Source organism: Echinops telfairi, unplaced genomic scaffold, assembly GCF_000313985.2.
Source record: "Echinops telfairi isolate 266 unplaced genomic scaffold, ASM31398v2 ScPeMD7_7458;HRSCAF=8496, whole genome shotgun sequence".
Lineage (NCBI taxonomy): Eukaryota > Metazoa > Chordata > Mammalia > Afrosoricida > Tenrecidae > Echinops > Echinops telfairi.
In genome coordinates, this window is record NW_022111358.1 from 47,558,172 (window position 1) to 47,566,227 (window position 8,056).

General features: G+C 54.3%; 1 long non-coding RNA gene across 2 annotated transcripts in view; it reads right to left on the reverse strand.

Annotated features, from left to right (window-relative positions):
* Window positions 1-5,594: 5,594 nt before the first annotated feature.
* The window catches only part of LOC123522710, a 17,235-nt gene continuing 14,773 nt past the window's right edge, over window positions 5,595-8,056 (reverse strand). For both annotated transcript variants that reach the window (XR_006680938.1, XR_006680939.1), the window contains 2 exons: window positions 7,178-7,352; window positions 5,595-6,332 (listed from right to left, as the gene is read on the reverse strand). This is a non-coding gene — a long non-coding RNA (uncharacterized LOC123522710). The remainder of the gene's footprint in view (window positions 6,333-7,177; window positions 7,353-8,056) is intronic.

Here is an 8,056-nt window from a genome sequence, read left to right on the forward strand (position 1 = left end):
AAGGGGGTTAATAAGTTATTATTATTTTTCAAACTTTGTGATTTGAGGATCCCTGGTTCCGCAGGTGACCGCTGGAACCACAAGGCCGGCCATCCGAAACCACCAGCGGATCCCCAGGAGACAGGCGGGCTGTCTGCTCCCTCAGTGAGCTGCTCCCGGAAACCCACGAGACAGTTCTTCCCTGTCCTCGATGGTCACCGAGGGTTGGAATTAACTTGAAGTGACCCCTCCCCATTCCCCATCCTTGGGAATCATCAAAGTCTGTGTCTTATGAGATGAACACCTTTTTTTCCCCGTGCTGATCCAGAATCACTACTAGAAATGTAACATCATTTGAGCATCCATTTGTTAAAAAGACAACAATATAACTGTCCCTTCCCTCACAGACAATGGGACAAAGGCACGGCTTTGTAAGCCTTCCTTGCAAGCTTCATCAGCGTGGATGGTTCAGCTCTGGACGCAGGCTAGCAAGATCAGGGCGATCACTGTGGGACGGGCCGCTTCAGCCCGACTTGGATGGTCAAGGCACAGGACGCTGTGGGGGAGGGTGCTCTGATGGGCCATGGAGAAATGTAGCTCCAGGTCATTTCCTAAAGATCGCTGTGAGCCTGCCTTCTTAGGGCGCCCCTTGCCTCTCGTGACATCACATCGTAGACCCTGTTCGTCTCCTGCCATAAGCATTGTCAACACACAACCCTGCGTCTGTGTTCACTTGTGGGGTCAGGACGGAACTCGGAAACAGCTCCACACCCGGGGAAACCCGGCTGTTCTTCTCCCGCCAGCGCTTGCAGCAATCAACTTGGAGTTTCTCCAAGCCACCTGCTCTCTGGGTGTGGTGACAGTGGGAGGCTCTCCCGGGCCCCCTGCAGGGTTCACCTTTGCTGGCATGCTGGAGGGGTGTTGTTCAGGGTGGGGTGGGGGAGTCGGGTGGGGGGGGTGTCCCACCCCATAGCTTCATGGTCTGCACACTGCTCCCTCACCTGGGAGAGGGGAGAGGAGCGATAGTGGAGCATCCATGATGAAAGGCACTGGCCGACTGTGGGAGCCTCACTCCATTGAGTTTTGACACAAGTTCAGAGGCCATTTGAATTTTTCCAAACGTTCAACCAGCAGGGTGCCTGCACTTGACAAACCTGGGGCAAACCTGGGACAAGAGCTGCTCACCTCAGGTGGGATGTGTTTCAGCAAAGGTCCGTGAGAAACAGTTCTGCCTTTGGGCTTACGCAAAGAGCCAGGGGACTTGCCTTACTGACGGTAGCTGGGGCTGTGGCCACCTGGAAGTGTGTTCACGTGCAGGGCTGGTGTTTGGGACCTGGAGCTCTGAGGGGGTTGCCCATGAACTGCTAACGGTGAGGTCAACAGTTCGAACCCACCAGTCCTTCCATGGGAGAAAGGTGAGGTGGTGCTGCTCCCATAAAGGTCTAACAGGGGTCCTCAAACTTTTTAAACAAGGGGCCAGTTCACTGTCCCTCAGACCCGTTGAAGGGCCGGACTATAGTTAAAAAAAAAAAAAAAATATGAACAAATTCCTATGCACACTGCACATATCTTATTTTGAAGTAAAAAAAACCAAACGGGCCAAAAACACCTGGGGGCCGGATAAATGTCCTTGGCGGGCCGCATGTGGCCCACGGGCCATAGTTGAGGACCCCTGGTCTAGACCTTTGGAAACTCAAAGAAGCAGCTCTACTCTGTCCTGTAGCATCGCTACCAGGCCGGGCGGCTGGCCAGGATGCCTGTGCCACCTCTCTGTTGGCTTGGGCTTCCTCACGACCATGGCACCTTGGTTCCAAGGGTGAGCTTCCCAAGAAGAGAGAGCGGGGTCCAACAAAGCTTCTCACTTTTATGCCACCTGCTTCTGCTGCCCCCTCCTTGTCATGCCCGCCTCCGAGACCTGCCCAAGCTCACAGAGAGGGCCCTCCCATCCACTTTTCCAGGGGCCAGCACCTGGGGCCAGGTAAACAGCTGGGACCACTTTAGGGAAACACAATGAAGTAAAATGGCATTTAATGTAACCTCCTGAGATGAAAATACTGATGAGCACTGTGATGGTTAGGTGTTGTGTGTGTGCATGTGTGCGCGTGTGAACATGGCACCTGTAAGAAAATATGGGTGGAGGTTAGCCTGCCTGCCGATCAGGTCGCAGCTTGGATGACCCACTTTGGAGGTCCGATGGAGATAAATGGCTCTGGAGGCCGGACCCCTCTCTCCCCCTGGTGGTCGGAGCAGCGCTCTGCCTCATCGCGCATGTGCTGTGCTACCTGCGTGCCATGCGGTGTCTGCTCCCCCCGAGAGCCCACCCGTGGACTGTGGGCCACGTCGCTGTGCCGTGCTGTTCCACACCGAGACACCACCCCGCTCATGCTGCCACCACTCCAGACGCCACACCTCCAGCCACTTCACATCAGTGCCCCAAGGCTCCACCGCCACTGCTTCTCCTGCCGTGCTACTGGCCGCTGCTACCTCACCGCCTCCTTGCCTCCGCTCTGCTGCCTTGGCCTTGGGCTAGCGGCCGTGTGAAGAACCTTCCGTACATCCACCGGCCCACAAAAGTGAGTTGGACTGAGCCCTCCATACTGCTGTGTGCACTAATTTGCTGTTATACTCCTTTTTGTTTCTAAACGTATCCACATGTATATACATATCTCTGTGTGTATATATACACATATTTGTGTGTGCGTATATACATACGTATATAGACACACCCATATATACATACACACACATATATACACACACACACATATATCATACGTGTCCTGGTTTGCTTCTCTAGAGAACCTTGTCTAATACAAGTACCTGACACAGTGATTCTCCACCTTCCTCAGGCCACAGCCGTTTCATACAGTTCTCATGCGACCCCCCCCCACCATAACATTATTTTCATTGCTGCTTCATCACTGTCATTTTGCCACTGTATGAATCGGGCAACCCCTGTGCAAGGGTCGTTCGACCCCCAAAGGGGTGCGCCCCCGCAGGCTGAGACCCCCTGACCTAATACCCAGCCCTGGTACTTTCAACCACCTCACGCGCATGTGAAGGCCAGACCGGGAGGAGGGTACTGCAAGTGCCCGGCTGTCAGCAGGACAAACGTCCGTCGTGGACAAAGCCCGGCCAGAGTGCTCGTGGAAGGCGAGGAAGGGGGGACTTAGTCTCAGGCGCTGTGGACATGCTGTCAGGGGACCCCATGTGGTAGAGTAGAGGGGCGGTGACCACAAGGAGGAGCCTCAGGAGATGGATGGACCCCGTGGCTGCACCCATGGGCTCGAGCACAGGAACGATGGGGAGGAGGGTGCAGGGCCGGGCAGCACCTCCTTCTGTTGTGCATGGGGTCACTCGGGGTCTCACTGGCGCAATGGCATCCAACAGCAGCGATGACCTAACAGAGCCTCCACTCGGGACAGGACCCGGAGGCGGCTTGGAAAGGAGCCCTGGTGGTGTAGTGGGTTAAGCATTAGGCTGCTAAACACAAGGTCAGCAGTTTGAGCCCATCAGCTGGCCGTGGGAGGAATAAGAGGCTGTCTGCTCCCTCAAAGAGTGACTGGCTCACAACGCACAGGGGCAGTTCTGTCCTGTCCTGCAGGGTCGCTCTCAGCCGGCATCGACTCCAGGGCAGACAGCTTGATTTTTTTTCTCCTGGAAAGAGCACACATGTCTTCCTGGCAGCCTGACCTCACGCGCCCATTCCATGCTGCCCACGCTGCCTGCCACAGGTCTCCATGCCTTGGGCTGCTTGTCCAGGCCCACCTGCTCAGGGGGCAGCTCCTCTCGGGTGCCAGGCTGGCTCTTACTTCTTCCTCACTCTCCAAAGCCTCTCTCCCCTGTGTCCACCAGTGTGCGGGTTTTCCTTCAGACCCTCTGCTGTCCAAGGCCTCCCCCGACTCGGTCCTCTTGCTGTGTTCCCGCCCACCGCCCACTGTCCTGGCTGTCAGCTGTCCTGGGTGAGGCCACAGCCGGGTGCTCTGTCTGTGTCCCTGAGGACCGGCCTGTCAGGGGGAATTAGTGTGAGAGGGCCGAGGGCCGAGGCCGCAATGTGACGTGAGCTGGACATCTGGGGATCTGAAGAGAGTGGGTCTGACAGCCAGCGCTGGCCTCGGGGACCCCCGCTGGAGATGTGCACACAGGTGCTGACCCCTCACTAGGGCTGGCCTGCTGGGGCCAATTAGCTGCTCTCTTTCTGGGGTTGGTTCATTTGTATAATTGCTGGCCCCCCAGGAAACATTTTCCAAAGGCCGCCTCTGCTTTGTTAATTGAAAAAAAAAAAGCTCTGGTTCTTCCTTCAGCACACGGCTCCTACGGGACCCTCCAGCCAGCGGACACAGGCGCCGCAGACCACGGGAACCCAGCCCCACCCTGCTCCTCCCACTGCCCTGAGTGGGCTCCCTGCCAGCGGCCAGCACCCCAGGGACCGAGTGACGTGTGTGGCTGTGTGAGTGTGTCTGTGTGTATATGCATGCGAAATTGTGTGAGCGTGAATCTGTAGTCATGTGTGAGATTGTGTGCACATGTGTGTATGTGTTTGTATGTGTGTGTGTGTGAGATTGTTTGTGTACTGTGAGTATGTATGTTTGTATATTTGTGTGTCTATATATCTGTGCATGAGCTTGTGTGTATGACTATGTATGTGTGTGAGGGTGTATATGTGTTGAATTTATGTGCACGTGCGTTTGTGTAGACGTATTGTGTGTGCATATATCTTTATGTATGTGCATATGTGTGTGAGAGTGTGTGGAAGTCTGTGTCTGTGAGTTTGTATGTGGGAGAGCTTGTGTATCTGTGTATGAGTGTGTGTGCAAGTGTGTGAGTATGCATGTGAAAATGTGTGTGTAGTGTGTGTGCATGGTAAGATTGTGTGTATGTCAGTGAGTGTGTGAATATGTATGTACAAATATGCACATGAATTCCTTGTGTGTATATGAGTGAGATTATGCATGAGCGGGAGTATGTGCTGTGTGTACATACATGAGCAGGCGTGTGTGTGTAGATTGTGGGTGTGTGTTCAAATGTCTAGGTGCTGTGGTGTGCTGTATGTACATACGTGAGCAGGCGTGTGGGTGTGTGTTCAAATGTCTAGGTGCTGTGGTGTGCTGTGTGTACATACGTGAGCAGGCGTGTGTGTGAGATTGTGGGTGTGTGTTCAAATGTCTAGGTGCTGTGGTGTGCTGTGTGCACATACGTGAGCAGGCATGTGTGTGAGATTGTGGGTGTGTGTTCAAATGTCTAGGTGCTGTGGTGTGCTGTGTGCACATACATGAGCAGGCATGTGTGTGAGATTGTGGGTGTCCTGGTGGGGGCTGCTGTGGAAGCAAGGCTCAGCAGTCTGTCAGGAGACTCGGGGTAGTTCTCCTCTGGGACCTGTGGGGGCACCATGACTGGGAATTGGACACCGATTCCGGTGCTGAGTGTGAAGTAACCATTTGCTCAATGAATGGACGGGGCACCTTGGGGCCCCTGCTCGACCTGAAGCCCCTGGAAGGCCCATCAGCGCGTGGAGGGCCAGTGACCTTTTTATTCTCTTAGCCACGAGGTCCCTGCTCATTTCCGGGCTGCTCCCCTAAGGAGCTTATGGGTGAGCCAGCGAGATCAGAGTGAAGTCCACGGAAGGTTAGTTTATTTTGGGAAAGTGGAACATTGTAAGCCCGCATCCTACCAGGCTGTGGGGTGAGGCTGGAGGCAGGCCATCCTCGCCGCATTCAGAATGGCTCGTATTCTCTAGAAAGGGCGGGACGAGGCTCCATCGGACTTCGTTTTTCATGTAGAAAACCCTGCGGAGGTTCTGAGATGCCAAGTTCGGACCTGGTGTGTGTCAAGTGGGGACACCCAAGGTCTTGGGGGCACCCTGGGCTGGTTGGGGTGGGGGTGCTGGCTGAAGCGTTTGCTCATTAACCTTCATGTGCTGATCGAGTCATTGATCACTGTTCGGGCTCTGCCGTCCCCTGTCCCACGACACCGGCCGTGGTCAGGGGGCTTGTCTAGGAGCACCCTGGTGCCAGTCTCCTTCTCTTCCATTTGATTCCTCTCGTCTCTTTGCCATCTCGTTGTTTATCGGGGCTCCTTGCTCATGTTTCACTTCTTCTGTTGTTCCCGTGAGTGCCGCCCACGTCTCTTGGAGGAACCTGGCCCGGAACGTCTCTTCCTCAGGGAAGCCGGGGGAGCTCGGGTGATGTTCGGTTGCTGGAGTCTGTCTGGCTTGCCTCTTTGGGGCATCCTGTGCCTGACTGTGGTCTCCGTGGCACCGTGTTGCAGCTGCTCGTGGCGGTGGGCGCCTGGGTTGTGCCGGGGCACTTGGCTCTTTGGAGGTACAGGGGAGAGGTCTCCGGGGAGCTGGACACCTGCGGTGGGGAGATGAAGTGGAAGGGAGCAAGACGGCTAAGTGAGGAAGGTGGGCAGGTAGAAGTGGGGGAGACAGAGGGAATGTGCTACTGGCAAGAGCAGTCATAATAAAGGGCCGCTGGATAAACCAAAGGGTTGGTCACAATAATGGGGGAATGTGCAGTCAGATTTAGCAGGGAGCCTGGTGGCGTAGAGATTGCATGTTGGGCTGTAATCCACAAGGCCAGTAGTTCGAAACCACCAGCTTTTCTGTGGGAGAAAGGCAGGGCTTTCTACTCCTGGAAAGAGGAGGAGCTGATACCAAGGGCTCCAGTAGAAAGAAAATGTTTTAAGAATGATGATGGCAACAAATGTACACATGTGCTTGAGACCGAGGATGTATGTATGGGTTGTGATGAGTTGTACAAAAAATGTTGTACGAGCCCCCAATAAAAAGATTAAAAAAAAAAAAAAAGAGTTACAGTCTTGGAAACCCACGGGGGCGGCTCTAGACTGTCCCACAGGGTAGAGATGAGTTGGCATGGACTCCGTGGTAGTGAGTTGCTTTGGTGTTGGGTAATAAGGCTCAGAGGATGTGGAAGTATATTTCAGTAGGAGGGTTGGGGGGTGAGACAGCAGAAGGAGATGGTGGGTGGGGCAGGAGAAACGGGTAAGCAAATCATCCAACCTGGAGGAGAGGGTTTCTGCATATGGCTTCTTGGAAGGAGAGTTGAAGTGTACCCAGGAATGTCCTTCCCAGGAATCCTACGGCCCAGAGGAGACTGGGGTAATTGCACCTGGCGGCCACGGGGTGGCAGCGTGGAATAAAAAACCTGCATGCGGTGGGTAGATGCTGCGCGCCAACCTGAGCTCAGACGTCAGGGGCTGAGCCCGCAGCCCATGCCAGCCAGGAGTCCGGTGGGAGCAGGCAGGCGTCTCCCTTAATTGAATCGCCTCTTTCGCTGAGCCGACCCCTGGATTTCAGGGCAGGCAGCCCTAGTCGCAGGGAGCGTTTGGAGTGCTTATTAGCTGGGAACACGCTGATTAAAAAAAAAAAAAAGAAGAAGAAGTTAATTTCTATTTGAGGTCGCCCTATAATTGGATGAACATGAAAGCAGTTAAATATTAAAACATACAAACAAATAACGAAGGCACCGTAATTAGCCAAAGTTTGATCACTGTCATATTTACTTAGGGAGATAGGAGATGTCTCAGCAGGTGACACTTTTCCCACCCCTGTCTCTCTGGTGCTGTCTGCGGAGATGCTGAATAATGCGTGGAGAATTTAATTAAACCCTGCTGTAAATCAGCTATGATGACAGGGAAGTGACAGCCACATGTTGAAAAGAGAATTAGTCCCCAGCAAGAGATATTAATTAACTCCTTTTCTGAAGGCCTCTGGCTCAGAGTGGCGTTTAAAAGAAAATGGAGAAGCGGGAGGAGGAGGAGCCGGCAGTGCGACCCAGGCAGGGGACGCTGCCTGCTCCTAGTTCATATCAGCGTCCTTCTTATTTACGGGTGGAATTCCTGCCACAGCCAGCGTGCAGCTAGCCACTGCACGGCCCCGTGGTGAGATCAACAGTCCCGTCTGGAAGCTGTGGGCCATCGAGGAGACTAGGGACCATGGTGGTCAGCGGTGGTGGGAGTCTGGCCCTCCAGAGCTGGGCGCAAGGAGACTCTTAAGAAAGGGCGCCGGAAATGAAGGGACAGGACCTCTGGGCTGGGAGAGACCGTGGAGGGGAGG